The following is a 25,338-nucleotide window of genomic DNA, read 5'->3' as shown; positions in this document are numbered from 1 at the left end:
CACTCACTTAATGTCTCCTATGTGTGTCTTTCCTAGTCTCAACATAAAATCATGAGTTCAACCATTTTCACCAATCACAATCCACTAGAGATGATCTCGTCTTGCTCTATTAACATGAAATAGCCACTTGTTACGGATGGTAAAAAAACTTTAGCCGAATTGAGTTATGGTCGGTTATCTTGGATTTTGGACTTGTTTAATGTAACTTCTTGTACGTTAAAAATAGAAGTCAAAACACTATAACAAACTACACATTTGGCGATCAAAATTGGTGACCAAAACAAATTTAGCCGCCAAAAATATGGCTTTTGGCGACTAAAAAAGATTTAGTTAATAAATATATAGTAATAGGCCACTAAAAGAAAATTAGTCGCCAAAAGTTTATATTTTACGCTACTAATTCTAGGATTAGTCGCTGAATACGGTTATTTACCAACAAAAGATAGTTTAGTTGCCAAATATTATGGACATTTTTTTACACCATTTGGTGACTAAACCATTTAGTTTCCGTATATTCAATTTTTGCGTACGAAAAAAAAAAAAAATAGTAGCCAAATAATACTTTTGGCTACCAATATATTAGTTGCTATTACTTAATCTTTGGCAACAAAAAAATAATTTAGTCGCTAAAGGTTGAATTTCTTTTATAGAGGGAAACCAATTAATTTTGGTGCCCGATATGCACTGTCTGTTCTGCTTCTCTTACACACACACACACGAGTTGGACTATTCTGTCTCAAACACTTTTCACTCTCTGTTCACACTACCAAACCTAACCCCTGCTCACTACCGATGCTCATCACCGTCGTTGGCCACCTGCACATCACCATCGCCACTTAATCACAGGTATTTTTCTCTCGCTCTGTCGCTCTCGGTCTTTTTCCATATTTGTCACTCTCAGTCTCTATCCCTCTCTGTCGATCTCGCTCTCTCTCCCTCTCTGTCCATCTCTCTCTCTCTCTCTCTCTCTCTCTCTCTCTCTCCCCCTTCATCTATTTTCCTATTTCTCACACTTGCTCTAGGGTTTTATATGATTTTTGTTGTTTAATTGTGTGTTGATTTCTTAACTCTAAATCCAAAATTTTGTGTTCATTTTGTTTTGATTTCCCACACTTGCTATAGGGTTTGTGTTGATTTCTAGACAGAAATCCCAAATTCAAGCTCACGAGCTTGAATTTGGGACATGACAGAAATTAACTTGTACATAATGTATTATCCACTTTTAGTCAAGATGGTGAGAAAACTGCAGCAAATGTGGGAAACCCAGATGGATTACGAACATAAATAGGCAAGTTACATGACCTGATTGTAAATAGGAGACCAAGCAAGAAGCCACGAATTGAAACAAACAAAGAGTAGTTGTAGTTCAAAAAGAAAGAATCACAGACAGAGATTGGCTTAAGATTAATATACTTCACTCATGGTGAGCTACTTATTTTTTCTATAACTGATCTTTTATGCGAGCATGACTAAATAAATACTGATGAATGAATTGTATGTCATCTTGATAGCATTTCCACTGGAATGTGGACCAATCTCACACCTAGCTTTTCTAGGTGTGATTTTTGGCTTCTTGTGCATCAAAGTTCATTCTCACATGTTAGTATACAAAATTAGTTTGGTGATTAAATGTGGGTAGACAACAAAGTTATCTCCAATCATAGGGTGAATAGAAACTGGACGACTCGGTAAGTAGCATTGAACTCGTCCATCATTTATAAAACTTGAGATTATACTTTGTCTTATGAGATTGGATTGAGCAAATTTTTTACGCTCAAATATAATGTGAGTTGGACATGGTTTGGAGTGGTTCATGTTGATTATATTTATATCTTTTTAATCTCATCAATCAAAATATACAAGAGCTTAAAAGTACTTAAAATTATCCCATGAAAATGTCTTTTTTCCGATAATACCTACATTTCATAAAAAGTTATTAAAAGTAGTAGACATGTCATTGTCCATTGAGTTGTTATTTGACAAAAAATATTCAATTTCCATTTAACTAGCAGGTATTTAGTTGTGGTTGTTACACATCTATTTATTTTGACTAGTTTCTTATTTGAGTTTGTTAGGTCACAACAACTTGAAAAACTACTAAATAGTTGCATGAAACCAACTGAATTGTCTTTGTTGGATGGACGTATGACTTTCATATGGAAAGTTATAGGTTCAATGAAATGTTAAAAAGAGAAAAATAAAAATTTAGTGTTTGTTAAGCATGAGAGTCCTAAAAATGTGTCAAAAATGAAGTTTCATCATTTCGTATATGATGTTTCTTTGTCTAGTAACAATTTCGTTTCACTCTTGTTACACATCAATTTGTTTTGACTAACTTGTTTGAGTTTGTTAGATTAAAATTGTTGCATCAAACCAACTGAATTGTTTTAGTTGAATGGACCTATGACTGTCATGTAGAAAATTATTAGTTCATACTTACGAGTAAGGGTCCATTTGATTAGTAAGGGACTGATGGAAATGTTAAAAAGAGAACCCAAAAACAAACTAAAAAATTTGTTGTGTTGTGTTGAACATGTTGTTGAACATGATAAGACTTAATTGAGTACCCTTGACCTCTTACTCTCTCAGTTCGTTGATGTGTGCTGTTCCAGATTATTGGCATTTAGTGATTTTTTAAAAATCAATGGAATTGACTTTGGCATTTGTGTTTTGACGTTATTTAAATTTTTTGTTACGAAATTCTTGTAGTACTGCCATTTACTTTTTGATTAGTTAACTTGTCTATCACACTGTTGGGCTATTGGTGTCTGCCAATGCTTATTAATTTTATGAACTTATTGTTTGAATAGGTTTTGATGCGTAATATTAGAAGACTTAGCAGCAGAGGACCTGTAGTTCGGATACTCTAAAGGACTTCATTCTGACGTGGAAAAGGTAAGCACATGTTTTCTATGAAATATTCACTTTCCTTGAATTGATTAGGAATACTCACAATTAGTTTATCAATTATGAAACAGTTGAACATAGTACCAAAATGGTTGGGTTTCACACAAAGTACATTAGCACAACAAGATTGGGTTTCACATGCATTCATTTAAGTTAATTGAAAAATGTCTTGAACTTAGGTTTCACATAGGTTGAGAGTTGGAGTAAAAACACGCCTTAAACTTAGTCGAAAAAAGGTTGTTCGGGGGGCGAAAATACAAAACAGTTCCCAAACCACTCTATGGATGTCACAAGCAGCTGCGTCATGAGAAATAGGAACTATGGGGACAAATGAAATGTAATTAGCACACTTGGGTTGAGAGTTGGAGTAAAAAATGCCTTAAACTTAGTCGAAGAAAGGCGTTTTGAGGGCAAAAATGTAAAATAGCCCCCGAACTACTCTACGAATGTCATATGTAGCTTTCTCGTGACAAATAGGACCAGTGGGGACAGACGGCATGTAAGTAGCACATGTAGGTTGGGAGTTGGAGTAAAAAATGAGAGAAAACAAAGTCCTTTTGGAACCACAATATATCATGATCCATTACCCTCCCTATGTTGTTAAAATAAATGAGGAATTGTAAACAAAAAATGGAAATTCTTGAATATATAAATATATATAAAACAAAAGGATTCGAAAATGAAAATCAGAGAATTTATTTATTTTTTTTCAATTTTGAAGTTGTTCTACAATCCCTTGTGAATTGCCGAGGTTTTCCAGCAATCAAACAAAGCCATACAAAGTTAAAAAGGCAAATGAGGTAGAGATTTAAAGAATGCCAATGTTAGAGAACCAAAATTTTATGAGATCTATGAGACACATTTGCATTTGCATAGATTGACCAAGAAAAGAAAAACAAACTACAATTACCTTGACATGTCCTAACAAAGTTACAAATTTCATAATACACAAATATTTACTTGTGCACAAAATGGCTCTTGCTTTGGTTTTAACCACTCTGCATGATTAAGCAAATAAATGATCATCATGTCATTAAAAAGGTTATTTACTATTTTTGACCCATCCACATTTGAGTATACAAGATAGACATCTCAGGTTTTTTTTATTATTTATTTTTATTTTTATTTTTTTAAATACATTAATTATAGTACATGTAATGAAAACAATGAAAACAATGAAAACAATGTGAAAACAATCAAAAAAAAAATGAAAACAATGTCTAGTAAAAAATTGAAAGTCCATACTTGTATATGTGATAATGCTGTCCCCTAAAAGGCTTTCATAGAATTGTGTTTGTAGGATGCATGAAAATTAAACCCCATTGGAAAAACAAACACCCAAGAAATCTGGCTAGGAAAAGGAAAGCATATATCACACATGCTTAACTTGACTTTCTCCACGAGATTCCTCCAGCTCCGCATAAGCATACTTTAGCATTTCTGAATCTAACCATGAAAAAACAAGAATAAGAAATAAAGGAGAGAAGGAAATGGAAGAAAACAGAAGCTACTCTAGCCTTGCTGGAGGAAAAGTAATGAGGCAATAAATTGTTAAACCAATATTACATTAGGAATGCTAGGATAAAGTTCTATGAATGGACAAGGGGTGTAACATTATCCTCAAATGCTATATGGAACTAATGGGTGTATTTTATTTTATTTATTTGTAGATAGTTTTTGGCACGGAGCATAGAGTTGTGGATCTTCCATTTTTGTATACGGAGGACAATTTACACTTTTGTATACTCTTGTTTTTTTGTCATCCTCAGCTTTTTGTGTAGATTTGTATTAATTGTATAGAATACTTTTGGCGGGATACATAATACTTTTGCCATCGAACAAATAATTATTGTCGTGATATATTGATTATCTTTTGTCGTGGTACAGATTACCATGGTATTTTGTACCATGCCAAATGGCCATTTGGCATTGTAGTAAATATATTTTTGTATACGGAGGACAAAATTTCCCTATGATTATTTGTTTTGTATGGAATTATTATTTTAAATTGGAATATATTTGATTTGTATAGAATTTGACATTTAAAGTCACTAATTTTTAGATGGTTGGAAGTGAAATGGATGCAGATTGTTGAATGGGTGATAATATATGTATTGTTTAGTTTCTATATCTTGTACAGGTTGCATGGAATATATACAGATTGTGGGTGACAAATTAATTAAAAAAAAAAAAACATAAAATGATGTTTATGGTGACTAAACCATTGGTAGCCAAAAATAGAGTCAATATTTTTAGCGACTAAATAGTTAGTAGCTAAAAAAAGAATTAAATAAAAGCAAATCGTTTGGTGACTAAATATTTAGTAGTCATAATAAATAAGACTTTAGGCGACTAATAATTTAGTAGCCAAAAAAAAAAGAAGGAAAAAACACTTTTGATGACCAAACTATTAGTAGCCAAAACAAAAAATATTAGACCTTAGGCAACGAAAATTTTAGTAGCTAAACCATATAAGTTTTGGCAACAAAAAATATTAGTCACTGAAAAAAGATTTTGGTGACTAAACTATTAGTAGCCAAAAATAGAAAATGTTATATCTCAGGCGACTAAAATTTTAGTAGCTAAACAATTTAGGTTTTGGCGACACAAAATATTAGTTGTTGAAAATGTCATGTTAAATTTAATTGAAATCTTTTGGCGACTAAACTATTAGTTGCCAATTGTGTGCTTTTAGCGACTAAATCTTTTTTGGTCGCGAATTACTTTACCCGACAATCTTTCAACGACAAAGCTGGCGATCAAAAAAATTAATCAGCAAAAGGTTTTGACGACCAAATATTAACTTTTGACAACCAAAAATTTAGTCGCCAAAACTGTCTTTTGTTGTAGTGAAATCACTCACCTTTCAACTTGCACATAATTATCTTTTACAATTTAAATAAGATAATGCATACTTTCAAAATAATAATAAAAAAAAAACTAAAAACAATTCATATAAATTCCACCAAGCCAGTTGAAATGATGTTTTCCTCTTTGCAATAAACCCGAAGAATGTAATACACAAGGAACCCGACATTTATCCTAGTATATATCATCCGATAAATTTAGTGACAAGATAAGAACTTTTGCTCTATTTGGTTTATGTGAATAATAGAACAGAATCAAATTAAATAATTATTTTTTTTATAATAATAAATAATGATTTCATTTGTAATTTTTTTTTCGTTATCTTTTTAGTCAACTAAATATGTGAATATGTATATTTTGAAGAGCAACGTAAATTTTGCCGCTTTTATGTTTTGGCTATTTTTTTACTTTGAGTCTTGGAGTTCTTTTTTTTTTTTTTTGGTTCAATTTACTCATAAAGTTAATTGCTGCAACTTTTATATTGCAATCCCAAGTACATGATATCGTCAAGTAATATATCTCAGTGAGTTCGAGATCGAATCTACATGGACCAGTTTGTTCAAAAAAAATGACCGAAAACTCAAATAAAATAAAATAAAATAAAATTTGATTTGGAATCTTTTGAAATGATTGGATAATTTGAGAAAAATTAATGATTTAATAATAATAAATAAATAAAAAAGGTGCTAAGGTATTAAGAATCGTCTACCAATGTTTTCTTTAAAATGTTTGATATTCAATTTGTTTAACATAATTGTACAAGGGTATTCTCAATTGAAAGATAAAAATGATTGTTTTATATAAAAGTTAATTCTAAAACATTGATTATTTCGACTAATTGATTATACTTAAAAAATCTAGTTATTTGATTTCTAGAAAATATCAAACTTCTGTTGCACTCGAAATCTATGACTAAACAAGAGATTACACAGAACATAATTTTTTTTTTTCAAATGTAAAACCAATAAATCAAAAGAATCTGAAATTGAAAATCATGATTAACCCCTTGTTTGGGGTTTATTTATGTAGTGCACTTTTTGATTTTTTTATAAAGAGATGTGCAGAAAAATAGAGAGATGATGTGATATAAATAAATGCACTTATTTAGATCATCCCCTTACAACCCATAAGTAATATGTATTGAGAAATAATTTTTGAATGTTTTCCCTCATCTCTCTATCCAAGAACGAAACTAGGAGAAGACTATAAGGGTTCATGGCCTCCTTGTTTCTGTAAAAAATACTGTTTGTCATAATACTTTAAAAATATATATAGCATTTTATACATAAAATGACTCCCAGGCTAAAAAATACATATCTTATTCTTCTTTCATCTTGCATTCTCTTTGTATTTGTATCAAAAAAACTTTTTCATCTTATTAGAGATTGCTTCTACGATTTTTAATTTTTGTTCTATGTATACATATAATTTATACATCATATTGTACATATGTGTGTTTGTGTACATAAAAAACAATTATTTTTCTTTTGGCCCTACGATAATAAAATTCTGGTTTCATATTTGTCCTGTCCATCTATTTAGGTTTTATTTGGGAAGAACTTTTTTAACTTGATTTTTTGATATTTTGATTGTTTTAATTAAATTAAAAAGTTCTATTTGTGATGAATTTTTTATTTTTTAATAATTTTATAAAAAATAAAATAATTATAATTTTTAAATCTATTTTATTTTATTAATTTTTAAATCTATTTTATTTTTAATGAGTTAAATTAATCATAATCACCTTGCGAAATGAAGTCTTATAGGATTCCAAAAATATAAATTGAGTGAGATTGCTGCACTGAGAGGTAAGGATGAGGCGCCGAAATTTTGAGGCGGTAAAGGCTGTTCCATGAATTATCCATCCCATCATCCATCCAATTAGCTTCTGTCCCATGCATCATCATCTATCCAATTAGCTTTCTTTTCTTTTTCAATTCTTTTTATCATAATTGTAAATTAACCACAATATTTATTTTAATTGCAAGTTATTTGGCATAACAAAAAATTAAATTATTAAAAATAAAATTAGAAACTTAATAAAAATGTATTAATGATTAAAAAACTAAAATAGTTACACACTTTTAACCATTCATCATTAATTTTTGTTTAAAATTAGACAAAAAATGTCATGTTAACCTCCATATAATATAAAAAATATATTATTATATTAAAATTTAAATTTGTGTCAAATTTATAAATTTTGTATAATAAAATATTTTTATGCCGTGTGACTATGAACCAGTATGTCATGCGACTAAATTAAAATGGTATACCATTCCATTTGTCTTGTGATAAAAAGTGATATCAAAGTTTATTGTGACTGAACACTCAATATCTTTCTAAACCTACATTTATAACATCACAAATAATGAGTTGAATAATACGCATGACATATATCCTACATAAAATACTTTTTGTCAAATCGAACATAAGAAAAAAAGTGGGAGGAAATATACTTATACATGTCTCTGTACAAGTAAAAGGGCATGGCATAAATGGAGACACGTTAGTCAATTTGAAAAGAGGCATGTTAGTCAATTTGAGGCGTTCGTATCCTTTAGAGTGATCTGGTGAAGTGATCCTCTAAAGTGATCTATTAGGGCGTGACACCTGTCCTACTAATGGAACCAATGCCTCAAAAAATATTGACTAACACCACAAAACACGAAGGTAAAAATCACCGAACGAATATGGCACTATCAAACATTTAATCACTAAACAAACATGGTGGGGCAGTGGGCGACGCGATGACATGTAACCCTATGAGGTTCTTTGTTAACCCCTCTCTCCTTCTCTCTCTCTCTCTCTTGAATTGCAAAGTGAAGAAATTTAATTTTTTTTTCCCTCACCAAAACGAGGGAGTGATCTCAATCCTTGGTTACATTAATGGGACTAGTGTTGTGCCCTAAAGGATCACTTCACCAGATCACTATAGTGGATCTGAATGCCAATTTGAGCTCCACCCAAAATGGAACCCATTTTGCTACACTCTTCTCCTTCTTGCTTCTCTCTCCTCTTTTTCCCTATCTCCTTCACATTGTCTCTCTTGTTGTCCCCTTACCTTTTCATAATATGTAGGACTGTGCAAAATACTGTCAAATCCTCTAAAACAGCTCTAATCCGCATCAATTTGCACCACTCTATCCTCTAACCACGATTTAAACTTTAAAATTTATAGCCCGCCTTCAAAACCGCTCTATTTTGCTATAGTTAATACATATATATTTATATTTAACCTATAATAAAATATCAAAGTAAAAATGAGTGTGACAGATATTTAAGATATGAAATTTATTACAAACTAGAAGTTATACATATGAAAAATATTATGTACAATTAGTTTGTGTTATAAATATGAAAAATATGATGCAAATTAGTATTATATATTATGCAAAGGCTTGATAATTGGTTAGAATATTCTTCAATCTGTCAATCTGCCTAAAACTACTCAAACCGCAATTTGCTAATCCGCTAATCTATCATTCAATTTATAATTTTTCTCTCAAACTGTCCAAACTGTACCGTGCACACCCTTACTAATATGCTTCATCACTGACCATCGCCACCAGTAGAGGCTTAAAGTTTTTAAAGGCTTCGAGCTAAACATCAAAATGAGACCTTAACTAATTAAGCTTTTGAAAATTTTGAGGCCTTCAATTATAACTTTTTGAAATCTTTTTTATAGACCTTAAACGACAGTCTAAGTAGCCTAATGGTTGAGTCATCTTTGACCACCCTCTCATTTTCCTCCCTTCCTCCAGCCCTTTATCTCCCTACTCACCTCCTTTTCTTTCTCTCAAAAACCTCTCGATAGCAAACACACCACTAGGCCCATGGCCTTGCGGCTTAATGGCCTGAAGGTAAGATGTAAGTGTTTGAAAGGAGAGACTAGACACACTTAGGGGTGTAAAAATGACCCACTGGTCTGAAGTCCACCCACGACCCAGCCTGTTTATGCTGTTTATGCCTTACCAGGTTTGAGCTCGAGCCTAACTCAAATCCCCAAGTCTAGGCCTGGGTTGTGTCACGCCCCCAAAATAATACATAAAATCCATCACTTTAGACATGTATTGATATAAAAGAAACCAACCATTTCTATTCATCAGAGTAATTCTTACAACTGTATTACATATTAACAACAAAAGCAAATGCCCTATGGGCTTATAGCTTTCCAAGTCAACACTTGGTTACATAAAAGAAGAGTACTAACTCTATACAAAGTAAGCCCTTGGCTTGATATACATGTAATACAAACAAAATAATCAAAAAGAGTCTTTAACTCCCATATCCATCCAAGCTATGTCTTTGGAGGTGGCATGCTACCTGTACCTGAAAATAATGTCCCATATAGGGTGAGCCAACGCCCAGTAGAGATATGCTAAACACAATATGAGCAATAACTAAGACATTAGCAATTGATAAATGTTCAAGTTCCATAATTCAATTCATAACCCATTTCCATTTCATGACCACTGTGCTCATGTTTCATTTCATTTTCCATTCCTTATCAATTTCACAATTTACATCAACGGCTCAGAACCTGGCCAACCACTTATATGAGACGGAGACTCATATTAAACGTTTCCCATTTTACAATAGATAAATATGCTAGTTGTATCAACATCTCAACAGATAAGCATACAAGCTGTATCCACATTTCAACAGATAAGCATATTAGCTATATCAACACTTCCAAAGATAAGCATATGAGCTGTATCAACACTTCCATAGATAAGCATATGAGCTATATCAACACGTTAACTGACAAGCATATGAGCTGTATCAGTGGAGTCTATCCCCTATCTCTTCCCACACACACAAAGTATATACACATAGGTCATATACACAATCAATCAATACATAACGTTAATGTATTCTATCAATCGTCATACTCTATGACATATCCAATTGATTAGTTTTAGTTTGCCTAATCATCATGCATTGTCTACAACAATCAAAACTACCCTTCACCGGTAGCCCAAGCAATTATTTCTAAACAGATAATAAAAGCTCCAACAGATAAAATATCAATGTTTTCAAAAGTGAGCGATTAATAAATCCAACTCCATTATTCTACTATATAATGAGCCAATTTCATTATTTCTAACTCAATTCCATATAACCACAATTTTTCCCAAATTAATCATACTAATTAATTTATACAACAAATTAGGATTTTCTACCACTCTTTCCAATAATGACCCAATGGTCCATGTATCAACAACCAACATCAATACCATTATTTTGAAACCCAAATTACACATTTAAGAATCAAAATAACAAAACCCTCTTTTAACATTTTGAAACCCTAAGTCTCAAAATTTCCCAACTTCAACACTTTATCAAAACAACCAAAAATCTATGTCAAAGACCATAAGAGTGAGTAGGAATCCCTATCTCAAATTCAGAGCCTAAGAAAGGAGATGAAGAAAACCAAAATGCTCCAAACACGAAGATCCACGGATCAAAACGAAGCCCTCGACGATCAACACAACTCTTGCAAAGGGCAAAGGAAAGGGAAACACTCTAACTAGATCAAACCCTAGAGAGAAGGGAGTTTCTAGAGAGAGAGGCTCTCAAAATATCTTTTTAGAAAGTAAGAGAGAGAGAGGAAGTGTAGAAAATGATTCAAAAATGCCCAGCTGCCCTCTGTTATACGACATTCTCGCTCGAGTGGAGAACACAATGCTCGAGCGTCGAGAACAAGAAACTAGGTCTGCTCGAGCACAAGAATGCCAGCTCGAGCGCCAAGACACAAGAATAAAGTACATCCGCTCGAGCGCGAAAACCAGTCCGCTCGAGCATAGATTTCCCCCTCCTAGAACTTACACCAAAAAGAGTACTACCCGCTCGAGCTCCAGAGCACCCGCTCGAGCGCGACCGCTCGAGCGTAAAGAAACCCGCTCGAGCGTGAAAAACATGCTTGCAGAAGTTTCGCAGAGCACCAAAATACTGGGAGTGTGCAATCTCCGCTCGAGCGCAAGAAGACCCGCTCGAGCGGACCTCTTAAAAACTGGGCAACAAGGAATTGAAACCAAAGTCTAACCAACCTGTAACGACTCTGCCCAAAACATCCTAAAACTCAATCAAGCGGAATTAAAGGATGACAACAAGGTATACAACCACCAACATCACGGAACCAAAGTCCGGAAAACAACATATACGAAAGGTAAAACCGGAATCGCTATAACCTTCCCCCCTTAAAGAATTTCGTCCCCGAAATTAAATACAAGCTTTTCAAAAACGAGATTTTCTCAATTCCCAACAGTATTACAAACGAAATTCAACAACTCGACCCATTACCGGTCATTCCATCTCTATTTAAGAGGCAATTCACCACATATTTCAGTATGTATTAACAGCATGCCTTTCCGAAATTCAACAATTTCTATATACATGTTTCACAATTCTATATCATATTTCACATTGATGATATATCTCCATTTCTACAATACATTCAACATATATAATGTTATAACAAACTTCCATTTCAAGGAAAGTTTTACAATACTTCCATAAACCAAAACATCCACAATGTTTTACAACTTAAGACATATATAATGTTCTTAAAGTTCAACGATATTACAAAATTACCAATGCATGGTTACACATCAACAAACAAGTCCGGATATTTCTCGCGGACTTCTAACTCACGTTCCCAAGTGGCTTCGTCCACTCCATGATGTTTCCACAAAACCTTTACCAAAGGAATGGTCTTGCCACGCAGGACTTGATCCCGCCTATCCAAGACCCGAACCGGTCTCTCTTCATACGAGGCATTCTCATCTACCTCTAAGTCGGTCTAATCTAACACATGGGACGGATCCGACTCATACTTCTGAAGCATACTCACATGAAACACGTTATGCACTTCGGACAACTACAGTGGCAAAGCTAAACGATAAGCAACCTCCCCAATCCTCTCAAGGATCTCAAAGGGACCGATAAATCGATGGGATAACTTCCCACTCTTCCCAAACCTCATCACGCCTCGCCTAGGTGATATTTTCAAGAAAACATGATCACCTACCTCAAACGCCAAAGTCCTCCTCCTACGGTCAGCATAACTCTTTTGGCGACTCTGGGCTGTAACAAGCCTCCTACGGATAAGCTCAACTTTCTCCGTCGTCTCCCTAACCAACTCCGGACCCAGCAAAGGTGCATCACCCACCTCAGCCCAACACACTGGAGACCTACACGGTCGGCCATACAAGGCCTCTAACGGTGCGATACCGATGCTAGACTGAAAACTATTGTTGTAGGCAAACTCTACCAAGGGCAAGTGCCTCTCCCACGTCCCACTAAAGTCAAGGACACAACCTCGAAGCATATCCTCAAGGATCTGAATAGTACGCTCGGATGCCCGTCAGTCTGAGGATGATAAGCCATACTAAAGGTCAACTTAGTGCCCAAGGCACTCTGCAAACTTTGCCATAACCTAGCAGCAAAACGAGGATCTTTATCTGAGATGATCGTCACTGGGACCCCGTGCAATCTCACTATGTCTCGAAAATACAAGTCGGCGAGATGATCTATCGAATCTCTCACGCGCATAGGGATAAAATGCGCCGACTTCGTCAACCGGTCTACAACCACCCAAACAGCGTCACTACCCCGCTGAGTCCTCGGAAGACCTACAACGAAGTCCATAGTGACATGCTCCCACTTCCACTCGGCAATAGGCAAGGGTTGCAACAAACCCGCTGGCCTCTGATGCTCGGCCTTCACTTGCTAACAAGTAAGGCACTTCGATACAAAAACAACCACGTCTCTCTTCATACCCCGCCACCAAAACTGGCGACCCAAATCTCGATATATCTTAGTGCCTCCCGGATGCACCGCAAGGCGTGAATGATGGAACTCTCGGAGTACTTCCTCTCGGCAAGACTCCGGCACAAACAAACAGTCTCGGTATCTCACACTCTGGTCGGGATACACCGTCAAACCCTTCTCAACCTTCCCACTGGAGATCTTCTCTCGGAGGGATTCTACCTCAAGGTCACCTCTCTGTGCCTCTAACACTCGGGTCACAAGTGTAGGCTGCGCAACAACAGAAAACAAGGCCGCAGCCTCAACAGATTCGCCCAGAAGCAAATCAAACTCACCAAGTGCACCCAACATCTCCCATTCCCGAATGGCTATACAAGCTACATCACTAATGGGTTTCCTACTAAGGGCATCGGCCACAACATTGGCCTTTCCCGGGTGATAGTCCAACTCAAAATCATAGTACTCAATGAACTCCATCCACCTTCTCTGCCTCAAATTTAAGTCTCTCTGTGTAAATAGATACTTCAAACTCTTGTGGTCTGAGAACACCTCGAACGTCTCACCATAAAGGTAGTGCCTCCAAATCTTCAAGGCGAAGATCACTGCTGCTAACTCTAGGTCGTGTGTAGGGTAATTCTTCTCGTGTACTTTCAACTGACGTGAGCCATAAGCTACCACCTTCCCCTCTTGCATCAACACACAACCCAAACCCTCTCGTGAGGCATCACAATAAATTGCATAACCCAACCCTCTCTTCGGAATAATAAAAACCGGAGCGGTGGTCAATCTAACTTTCAACTCCTAGAACGACTTTTCGCAAGTCTCACTCCACACAAACTTGACCCCTTTCCGCGTCAATCTAGTCAACGGCGAAGCTAGCTTGGAGAAATCTTTCATAAACCGACGGTAATACCCAGCTAATCCCAGAAAACTGCAGATCTCAAACACACTCTTAGGCTGTGCCCAATCTTGCACTGCCTCTACCTTGGATGTATCAACAGACACCCCTTCCCTGGATACCACATGGCCTAAGAATTTGACCTCTCCTAGCCAGAACTCACACTTCCCAAACTTGGCATACAGCCTATGGGCTCTAAGCAATTGAAGCACCATTCTCAAGTGTTCCTCGTGCTCCTCCTCAGAAGACGAATAGATAAGAATGTCGTCCACGAAAATGACCACAAATCGATCTAAAAATTCCCGGAAGATCTAGTTCATCAAGTCCATAAAGACTGCTGGTGCATTGGTAAGCCCGAATGGCATCACCAAAAACTCATAATGGCCATACCGCGTACGGAATGCCGTCTTAGGAATATCCTCCTCCCTGACCCTCAACTGGTGGTAACCCGATCTCAAGTCTATCATAGAGAAACAACGGGAACCTTTCAACTGGTCAAACAGATCATCTATACGGGGCATAGGGTACTTATTCTTAACCGTAGCCCGATTCAACTTTCGGTAGTCGATACACAATCTCAAGGCACCATCTTTCTTTTTAACAAAGAGGGCCGGTGCTCCCCACGGCGAAACACTAGGGCGAACAAAGCCCTTATCTGGCAATTCCTGGAGCTGAATCTTCAACTCACTTAACTCGGCTGGGGCAAAACGATAAGGTGCCATAGAAATCGGCGCTGTGCCGGGCACTAAATCAATAGAGAACTCTATCTCTCGGTGAGGTGGCAAACTAACGAGATCCTCAAGAAAAACATCCGAATACTCACAAACCACCCTCGGCAATACAATCTGGGTCTCATCACACTCACCACTCATAAAGCTAGCAAGTAGACCACTAAGCTTATTCCACCCTCGCGGATCATACATCGGTGGCAACACACTACCAACCCGATCCCCCAAGAAATGAAAACACTCCCCGTTTAATGTACAAACTGTGACCCTCTGACGGTAGCAATCAATAACAGCCCGGTAAGACGATAGCTAGTCCATACCCAAAATAACATCAAAACCCTTCATGGGCATGACCACAAAAGGAAAAGGAAGCCTATAGTCGGCGACTTCTATATCACAACCTCTACATCCGTGTTTCAAAATCAATTCACCCCCAACAGGTGATACAACACAAATAGGAGATGCTAACTGTGCCAACTCCAACTCCAACATAGATGCGAATGCAGCAGATACAAAAGAATGAGATGCACCCGTATCAATCAATACACTAGCAACGGAGTTACAAAACAGAAAGGTACCTCTCACTACTGATGGAGTCGGTACTAGGTCCTGCGCGGTAACAGCATACACGCGCCCTGTAGGCCCCTGATCCACCTGCTCACCTCTAGGAGCAAAAGACTGCTGCACTGACTGGGATGACGAAGCTCCCGGATTGGCCCTTGAGGCCTGCACAGATTGAGTTGGCTGATAACTCTGCGTCTGCTTGGAACCAGACGCTCCTGAAGTGGCACTCAACTGTGGGCAATACCTCTTCTGGTGCCCAGGCTGACCATACTGATAGCAAGACAAAGACTGGCCCCTGCCCTGACTCTGGCCCTGAGGTCTAGCTGAAGAAGAAGCAGCTCGCTGACCCTCTCCCTTCTGCGGGCAAATTGAAGACTTGTGACCCAGCTGGCCACATGCAAAACAAGTCAAGCCTCCCTGACTACCTCTCCCAGAGCCCGCACTCGGCACTGGAAAGGTCGATCTAGCCAAACCACCCTGAGACTGCTGAGGGTTAGAACCCCTCTGTCTCCTGCCGTCACCCTGACCATCTTGGCTCCTCTTGGAGCCTCTCTGCCCTTCATCCTCTTCTTGCATCATAATCTCCATATGAGCTGCAACATCAACCAAACGTCTGTACTCTCGGATAAAGGACCCTCCAACTCTCAGCTTGAGTCCACGCCTCAACTTCCGCTCAAACTCAAAGCAACGACGTTCCTCAGACGACACAAGTTCAGGTGCAAACCTGGACAGACTAGTAAAAGTAGCCTCAAACTCGGCCACTGACAAGCCCTGTTGTTTAAGCTGGCAAAATTGCTCCCTCACAGCTGAAGATAAAAACTTCTCCTGGAAAGCATTCACAAACGCCTCCCATGCACCACCAACACTGCCCTTCTCATACTTCCACCATTGACCCGCATCTCCCTTCAGTTGGAAGGATGCCAAGGTCACCTTTAAAGCCCGTCCTCGATGCCAAACATCTCGAACGTCTTCTCCATCTGTTCCAACCACTCGTCAGCCTTAAGTGGCTCCTTTAGATCCCCAACAAACTCGTCTGGATTGGACCGAAAGAATTCCCTCTTCAAGAAGGAAGGCCCTGCCTTAGCTGCGTGGGCCTGTTCCTGATTCCTAGCTCTGAGAATACCCAAAGCTCCTGCTATCTCTCGGGCCAAGGCACTCATAGCCTGCTGGCCCACTGGCTCGGCCATATTGGCCTAGCCAACTCCCTCCTGCTGTGCTGGAATATCATCCGATAAAGGCATCTCCTGCCTACCACGCCTGCTACGCCTATCACGTCCTCATCCTGACATCCTAATAAAGGTAACGAAGACTATTAGAACATTCACAAATGTGCCGAAGCTATAACACTCACGTCCTAATGCATGGACAACTGTAATTCACTCCACGTAAGCACATAATCACATAAGCAATTACGAATTTCATTTCCGGATAATGACAGTCCCGAGGCGTTACTAGAGTTCCGGTCAGAAACAGCATTGATCAACTGCTTTTCCAACAAGACTCCCAGAAACCCAAGGATCCAATCAACATCCTAGAAACTACATTCCATACCCATATAGTCACATAAACATGTTATCATATAAGCAGATAACACTACATCTAAGTCTGTATCAAGCGAGACAAACCCATTGTGATCCAAATCACTTCCCACGTCCTCAAAGTATTCGAACCCGGTATGCTCTGATACCAAGTTGTTACGCCCCCAAAATAATACATAAAACCCATCACTTTAGACATGCATTGATATAAAAGAAACCAACCATTTCTATTCATCAGAGTAATTCTTACAACTGTATTACATGTTAACAACAAAAACAAATGCCCTATGGGCTTATAGCTTTCCAAGTCAACACTTGGTTACACAAAAGAAGAGTACTAACTCTATACAAAGTAAGCCCTTGGCTTGACATACATGTAATACAAACAAAATAATCAAAAAGAGTCTTTAACTCCCATATCCATCTAAGCTATGTCCTTAGAGGTGGCATGCTACCTGTACCTGAAAATAATGTCCCATATAGGGTGAGCCAATGCCCAATAGAGATTTGCTAAACACAATATGAGCAATAACTACGACATTAGCAATTGATAAATGTTCAAGTTCCATAATTCAATTCATAACCCATTTCCATTTCATGACCACTGTGTTCATGTTTCATTTCATTTTCCATTCCTTATCAATTTCACAATTTACATCAACGGCTCAGAACCTGGCCAACCACTTATATGAGACAGAGACTCATATTAAACGTTTCCCATTTTACAATAGATAAACATGCTAGTTGTATCAACATCTCAACAGATAAGCATACAAGCTGTATCCACATTTCAACAGATAAGCATATTAGCTATATCAACACTTCCAAAGATAAGCATATGAGCTGTATCAACACTTCCATAGATAAGCATATGAGCTATATCAACACGTTAACTGACAAGCATATGAGCTGTATCAGTGGAGTCCATCCCCTATCTCCTCCCAAATAACATTCGGTTTAGAGGTCCATCCCCTATCTTCCCCTAAACCATGGAGCACATCCCCTATCTCCTCCCACACACACAAAGTATATATACATAGGTCATATACACAATCAATCAATACATAACATTAATGTATTCTATCAGCCGTCATACTCTATGACACATAGGTCACTTTCTCAGCCACCTGAAAGAATTTGACGTGGAATTTGTTGACCATCTCTTCCCAACTTCGAACAGAGTTTGGGGCCAAGTTAACGTACTAACTATATGCTCAGTCGGTGAGGGACTTGGAGAATTCTCTCAATCGGAGGACAAGATTTGAACCATGAATCCCTAAAGTCTCGATGAACCGAACAACATGTTCTCGAGCATTTCCCTACTTGCCATTGAATTTGATGAACTTCGATACCGTGTACCCTTCCAGGTATGGATAACTTAACATCTCAATAGGGTATGGTGGCTTGACATCTGGATCAGGCAAAGAGGGTAAAGTCCTCTTGCCCCGTTTGAGATCGAACATGGCTTGCACATCGACAAGAGTGAGAAATTGTTGTGGGAGAGAAATTGATGGTGGTATTCTCGAAACCTGACTTGTAGACCCGAAGACTGAGTTTGGAGCAACTTGGCCCTTTGGGTGTTGAGAATTCACCATCGGTGAGGACAAATGATGATATGGGCCATCGGCACCTATGGGCACGCCATTTGGTGATGGGACGTTGCATTGGGTCCCATAAAGTCCATTGTACGCCACGGCTATACTGGGTTGGACTTGCAAACTTGGCATTGGAGCCAAAGGAGACCCACTCGGTACATGAGTAGAATTTATAATCGGTGGAACAAAATTAGGCATAGATGGAGCACCATTTTGTAGAGAAATTTCTGTAGGCCTTCCTTGAACTTCCACATTCGCTGGAACACCATTCATCGCGCTGAAAACTCTTCCAACCACCGATGGACCATGGCTCGATCTGCCAGGTGTGTGATTTTACGCTCCATGGGCCACAGGTTGGCCATGACTTGTTCCTCATAGCACTTGATTTTGCTCACCATTTTATACAACTTCAGGGAGAATTTGGGGTAGATCTTGATGGTTTTAACCATTTCCAACATTACCATGAACTTGTTGATGCTTGTCAGTGCCGACTTGACCTCCATTTGTTGCTGGTGGTGCGAAATTCGAACCCATCACCAACATGGTGTGGGTGAGATTTTGAAGGGTCGTGAAAATCTCTTGTTGAGTGTGTTGGAGTTCTTGAATGGCTTCAACGATGAGAGGTGAGTCTTGAACTTGAGTCCTTTCATCACCACCATTGGAAGAGCCTTGCTGAATAGTCTCATTATTTGCCATTTTTGTCGGTGTTGTATGAGTTCCAGATCTCGTTGAGACCATTAACCAATCCACCTCCCCAGTGGAGTCGCCAAATGTATGAGAGGGTTCAAGAACGTCGTTGGAAAATTCAAAGATCTTCGAAGATCCTTGAAGAACAACTTCGAATTCTCTAGAAGATGATGAGAGGCTTAGATTCTTCAATAGTCTCAACTTAAGAACACAAGAGTAAAGGAGATGATGGAGATAAGAGATTGGGTGAAGAAAAAGACAAAGTAGCTAGAGAGAGAATAATGGCAAGGCTCTCCCATGGATCTCCCACTTTCACTCTCAAGGTTGATAATAGAGAAGGGAAATTTGTTCTTTCCGAATAGTTTTCTCTCCAAAATCTATCCCTTGTAAAGCTATGGGTGGGTGCTATTTATAGACACCTCATGATGTAAGATGGAGCCCATGTGCAAGGCACATGGGAAATATTCTCTCTAACCACCTTGTTTGAGGAGGTGACCTCTTCGACGATGAGGAAAACCCCGAAGAGGAGATCAACCTCTCGGCGAACCCTTCTTCTTAGCCACACCTAACCAATGATCCCCAATCATCCCAAGGGGCCAGTGGTAGTCCCAGAGGACGTCCTGCCGCAGAAGGGTTAGGGGTAGTTCAAGAGAATGCCCTGCCGCAAATATTGCCGAGGCTCAGGGACCCCCTAGATCGTGTCACCTTGACTCGGGTATAGGCTAGTTTAACCAAAGAGTGAATTTATCTCCACTCATCATCCTCGAGATTGGGTCCTTTGTTCAGACTCCATCACGCCCATGGTTTTGGGATGTAGATCCCGGAAAGCTCCAAGCTCGCAAGTGTTCTGGGACTCATTAATGGAGCGGCTTCTAGATTGCATTTGAATCCGTTCGAAGCAAAGTGCTTCGGATCTCTAGGTTCATGGATCCGAACCCTTTCGAGTCCGAGTGCCTCGAACCTCTAGGCTTGCTTAACACCCTTTCGAGTCCGAGTGCCTCGGATATCTAGGCTTGCGTAACACCCTTTCGAGTCCGGGCCAGAGTAAGTCTCTAAGTTCATGGATCTGAACCCTTTCGAGGCTTAGAGTGATTCAGCCCGCTTGATGGCGATAAATCCGGGCCCACCAATCTTGGACTATTGGGCCTAATTAATTTAGTGGGCTCAAATTAGCTCCTCTTACATAGCCTAACAAACATAGATGGCACTTGGCATTTGCTACAATCTACTGTTCAAGGGCCTTCTCTTGCATGAATGCCAAGAACAAGAGAAAGGTCTCCCCTGTTCCATCTAACCGAGTCGTTGTAATCGATGTTTTCGAACCACCACCCCCCTATTTCACCAACATTGATAAGTCAAGCCTCACCCAACTTGTGAAGAAGAAAAATCTAAACCAGCTTGTTGAAAAACATCATGGAGTTCATGGTCTAGCTTCTGATCTCAAAACCAATTTGGAGCTTGGAATAAATAGAGACGACGGAGAAGATATTTCGCGCAGACACGAAGCTTTTGGCAGTAACACATATCAAAGGCCTCCCACCAAACATTTTTATCGTTTCGTGTGGGAGGCTTTGAAAGATCCTACTATTATAATCCTTTTAGTATGTGCAACTCTTTCACTTGGCTTCGACATCAAAGAAAATGGGCTAAAAGAAGGGTGGTACAATGGAGGCAGCATATTTTTCTCTGTCTTTCTTGTCATAGCAGTCTCAGTAGGAAGTAATTTCAAGCAGAATAGGCAATTTCTCAAGTTATCTAAAGTTAGCAACAATATCCCAATTGATGTTGTTAGAAATGGAAGGTAGCAACAAGTTTCAATTTTTGAAATTGTTGTTGGAGATGTTGTTTGCTTAAAGATTGGAGATCAGGTTCTAGCTGACGGCCTGCTCATAGATGGGCACTCGCTACAAGTTGATGAATCGAGCATGACAGGTGAAAGCGAGCACGTTGAAGTGAATCTTACTAAAAATCCATTCTTGTTTTCGGGTACCAAGGTGGCTGATGCGTTTGGCCAAATGCTTGTGATATTAGTTGGCATGAGCACGACTTGGGGTGAGACGATGAGCATAATCAGCCACGACACCAACGAGCAAACACCTTTACAAGCCCGGCTCAACAAACTAACCTCGGCCATAGGCAAGGTTGGTTTGGTTGTTGCTTTCCTAGTTCTAGTGGTGTTGTTGGTTCGGTATTTCATAGGCAATACAAAAGATGCAAATGGAAATACAGAGTTCAATGGAAGCAAGACATAAGTTGATGACATTATCAATTCTGTTATGGGGATTGTAGCTGCTGCAGTAACTATTGTTGTTGTTGCAATTCCTGAAGGCTTGCCATTGGCTGTCACACTTAGTTTCGCTTATTCGATGAAGAGAATGATGGCTGATCAGGCAATGGTGAGAAAGCTCCCTGCATGTGAAACAATGGGTTCTGCCACTATCATTTATACTGACAAAACGGTCACCCTCACACTCAACCAAATGAAGGTAACAAAGTTCTGGCTCGGCCAACAATCGATGGAGGAAAGAAATTCATCTTCAATTTCAGACAATGTTCTTGAATTGCTGCACCAAGGTGTCGGTTTGAATACGGCAGGCACTGTTTACAAGTCCACTTCAGGATCCGAATTTGAGTTCTCTCGCAGCCCCACTGAAAAAGCTATTCTTTTTTGGGCTATCATGGAACTAAACATGGATATGGAGAAACTGAAGCAGAGTTGTTCAATCCTCCATGTTGAAGCCTTCAATTCAACAAAGAAAAGAAGCGGTATTTCAATGAGGAAGAAGGATGACAATACAATCAACGTGCATTGGAAAGGGGCTGTAGAGATTGTGCTCGCAATGTGTTCCCATTACTATGATGTCTCTAGAGAAATCAAGGTCTTGGATGATGTTGAAAGGAAGAAATTTGATGAAATGATTCAAGGTATGGCCGCGAACAGCCTTCGATGCATTGTTTTTGCTCATAAACAAGTTCAAGAAGAAGAGAATGAAGGTGAAAAAGTGAACAAAAATTTGAAGGACAGCAACTTGATCTTTTTGGGATTGGTAGGTATAAAGGATCCATGTCGGCCTGGTGTGCAGAAACCTATGGAAGCTTGTCAGTATGCTGGAGTGAACATAAAAATGATCACTGGCGACAAAGTTTTCACTGCTAGAGCTATAGCCACCGAATGCGGGATACTTAGGCCTAATCAGGATATTAGTGGAGCAGCGGTAGAAGGTGAGGAATTTCGTAATTACACGACAGAGGAGCGATTGGAGAAAGTTGATAAAATCTGTGTAATGGCAAGATCTTCCCCATTCGATAAACTTCTCATGGTGCAATGCTTGAAGCAGAAAGGCCATGTTGTGGCAGTTATTGGTGATGGCACGAATGATGCACTGTCATTGAAGGAAGCAGATATAGGTCTCCGTCTTCCTCCCTCCAGCCTATAACGCCCCAAATTTCTAGCCCAAATGATAATGCAACAATCATAGCTCTCTTAAAGGAAAACCAAATATAACTTTCCATACTTCCATTACATAATAGTAATAGTTCCTCATGCGATATTTCATTGATTCAACAACAAGTAAATAACCAAGTAAGCACCAGCAAGGGTTTACAATTTTTCAAAGCTTAAGCCCGGTACACAAAATGGTTATTCAAACCCACACATAGATAGCCCTTGGCTTACAAATAGGATCACAACAAATGAGAACTTTAGTGCTCTCAACACACATATTTCCACATCCTTAATTAGGCAGATTCACTACGTCTTTTCCTGCACAAAAATCCCGTAGGGTGAGCATAAAGCCTAGTAGGAAATCATTCACAAAGTATATACATTTTATACAAGTCTCAAGAGATGAATGCACATGACATGCCATGCCTTTTTGAAAATAAAACACATCTTCATCTTTTGAAAACCGTCATGCTCAATGATGTTATGCAACTTCAACTGTTCAAAATTTATCAATTTAATTCAAGGGGTGGTAAATACAACTCTGGTAATCCCAAGGTCGGTGTCTGCAAGCAGACTATACGAGTACTACCAATTGTCATTTTTACTGGTATTAACCAAAAGGCTCGACACCTATCCGCGCGACTTTCTGGTCTTTCACCAAGGACACTTAGGCTAACTTAAACAATTTCATCTACACCACCTATCAAGACTTATCACCGTATTTACCCCAAAACCATTTCACATTATTAAGCATACATCGGTATTTCAATTGTTCCATACAATGTACCATTGTGATCAAAATTCCCAATCCTATTTTCAACACAATTCCACAAGATGAATATATATATACTTTTATATTCAATTCATTCAAGAGAATAACATAATTCCCGCATTTCGAGTAATCTCAACAATTTAGTCAATTCAAGACTAAATCAACATTTTGACAACAATTTTCAAAATAAACAACATTTCTCATTTTTTTTCACAAAAGTCATCATTTATATATATATATATATATATAAAATTTTCAAAAAATCTATTTATTTTGGTATACAAAATAAATATGACAACATCTTCCAAGGATTTTCAACCTCTTTCAAAGAAAAGACCCAATTTCTAGGTTTTCTCACCAAAACCATTCATATAGCGATCCCGATTTTCCCTTCATTGTTTAATTGTATTTCAGACTCGGTTCCGTGGATGTGTTGTTGTCTTTTTCCCATTTCCATCCTTTACTCTTTGTATATGAGTCTTGGGTCGTGTTGGGTAGGTTTAAAACAGGTTGGTTGTGTTTGGAAACCAAGGGTTAGTGTCCATTAAATTTTCATAATGGTTCATTTAATATCCTTATTAGTGGTTACAAACTTGTTCATTTAATATCCTTATTAGTGGTTCAGTTACTATCCTTATTAGTGGTCCATTAGAGTGACCAATCCTTAATATCTTATATTTATTTATGGGGTTTCATTACTTTGGTAACCTCTTGGTCATAAATGGAGGTTAAATAGAATTCATGAACTTGGTTAATGGTCATTATTTTGGTGTAACCATTTTCTTGTTTAATGGTCATTATTTTTGGTGTAACTATAAGGTCCTAATGGCCTGTTATATATCAGTAGGCAGCAGCAGGTTAAACATGATTTTTTCATCATCTTTTCTTTTGAAACCCTAGAGCCAACTCTCTCTCTCTCTAAACTTGTCTTCTCTCTAAGAATTGATCTACCTAGGGTGAGTATCTAACCTTAGTCCTTTATTAAAAAGATAGAGTGGGTTGAGGGCTTCGTTTTAATCTGAGAAACTTGGGATTTGGAGCACATTGGTCTTTGGTCATCATCTTCGTTTGAGTTCTTCACTTCGAGGTGGGGATTTCCTACTCCATATTATAGGTTTTGTCCTAAGTTTTGGTATTTTGATATGTTGGGGGTTGTTTGGTAATTTTGGAAAAAACTCTAATTGTTGTAATAAATTAATTTGTATAATTAATTTAGGGAAAATTGGAGAATTTAGTTGAGTTCATGAAATTGAGGAATTTATTAATTAAATGGTGTAGTTGATTTGTTTAATCACTCACCTATGAAAATGTTGGAATTATATTAGTTGATTCATTTATTTCCTGTTTAGAAATAACTATTTTGGGCTATCGGTGGAGGATAGTCGTGATTGTTGTAGACATTGCATGTGGATTAGGAAAAACTGAAACTAATCACATTGGTTAAGTCGTTGATTTTGACTGTTGAATTAATACAGAAAATACGTGTATTGATTGTGTGTTGTATATGCCAAGTGTTTAATACATTGTATATGCATTTTGTTTGGGAGGAGATAGGGGATGTAC

General features: G+C 38.1%; 1 long non-coding RNA gene and 2 pseudogenes across 1 annotated transcript; all 3 read left to right on the top strand.

Moving 5' to 3' along the window:
- Nucleotides 1-672: 672 nt before the first annotated feature.
- Nucleotides 673-4,962, top strand: LOC114256579 (uncharacterized). Its single transcript, XR_014334528.1, has 3 exons — nt 673-846; nt 2,811-2,895; nt 4,578-4,962. It is a non-coding gene; the product is annotated as an uncharacterized LOC114256579 (long non-coding RNA).
- Nucleotides 4,963-20,808: 15,846 nt separating this feature from the next.
- LOC145795664 (putative calcium-transporting ATPase 13, plasma membrane-type pseudogene) lies at nt 20,809-21,810 on the top strand (annotated as a pseudogene).
- Nucleotides 21,811-21,834: 24 nt separating this feature from the next.
- LOC114256571 (putative calcium-transporting ATPase 13, plasma membrane-type pseudogene) lies at nt 21,835-22,995 on the top strand (annotated as a pseudogene).
- Nucleotides 22,996-25,338: the final 2,343 nt, after the last annotated feature.

This window comes from Camellia sinensis, chromosome 7 (genome assembly GCF_055761805.1).
Source record: "Camellia sinensis isolate YWXY chromosome 7, ASM5576180v1, whole genome shotgun sequence".
In the NCBI taxonomy this organism is placed as follows: Eukaryota; Viridiplantae; Streptophyta; class Magnoliopsida; order Ericales; family Theaceae; genus Camellia; species Camellia sinensis.
This window is presented reverse-complemented; position numbering and strand designations above follow the sequence as displayed.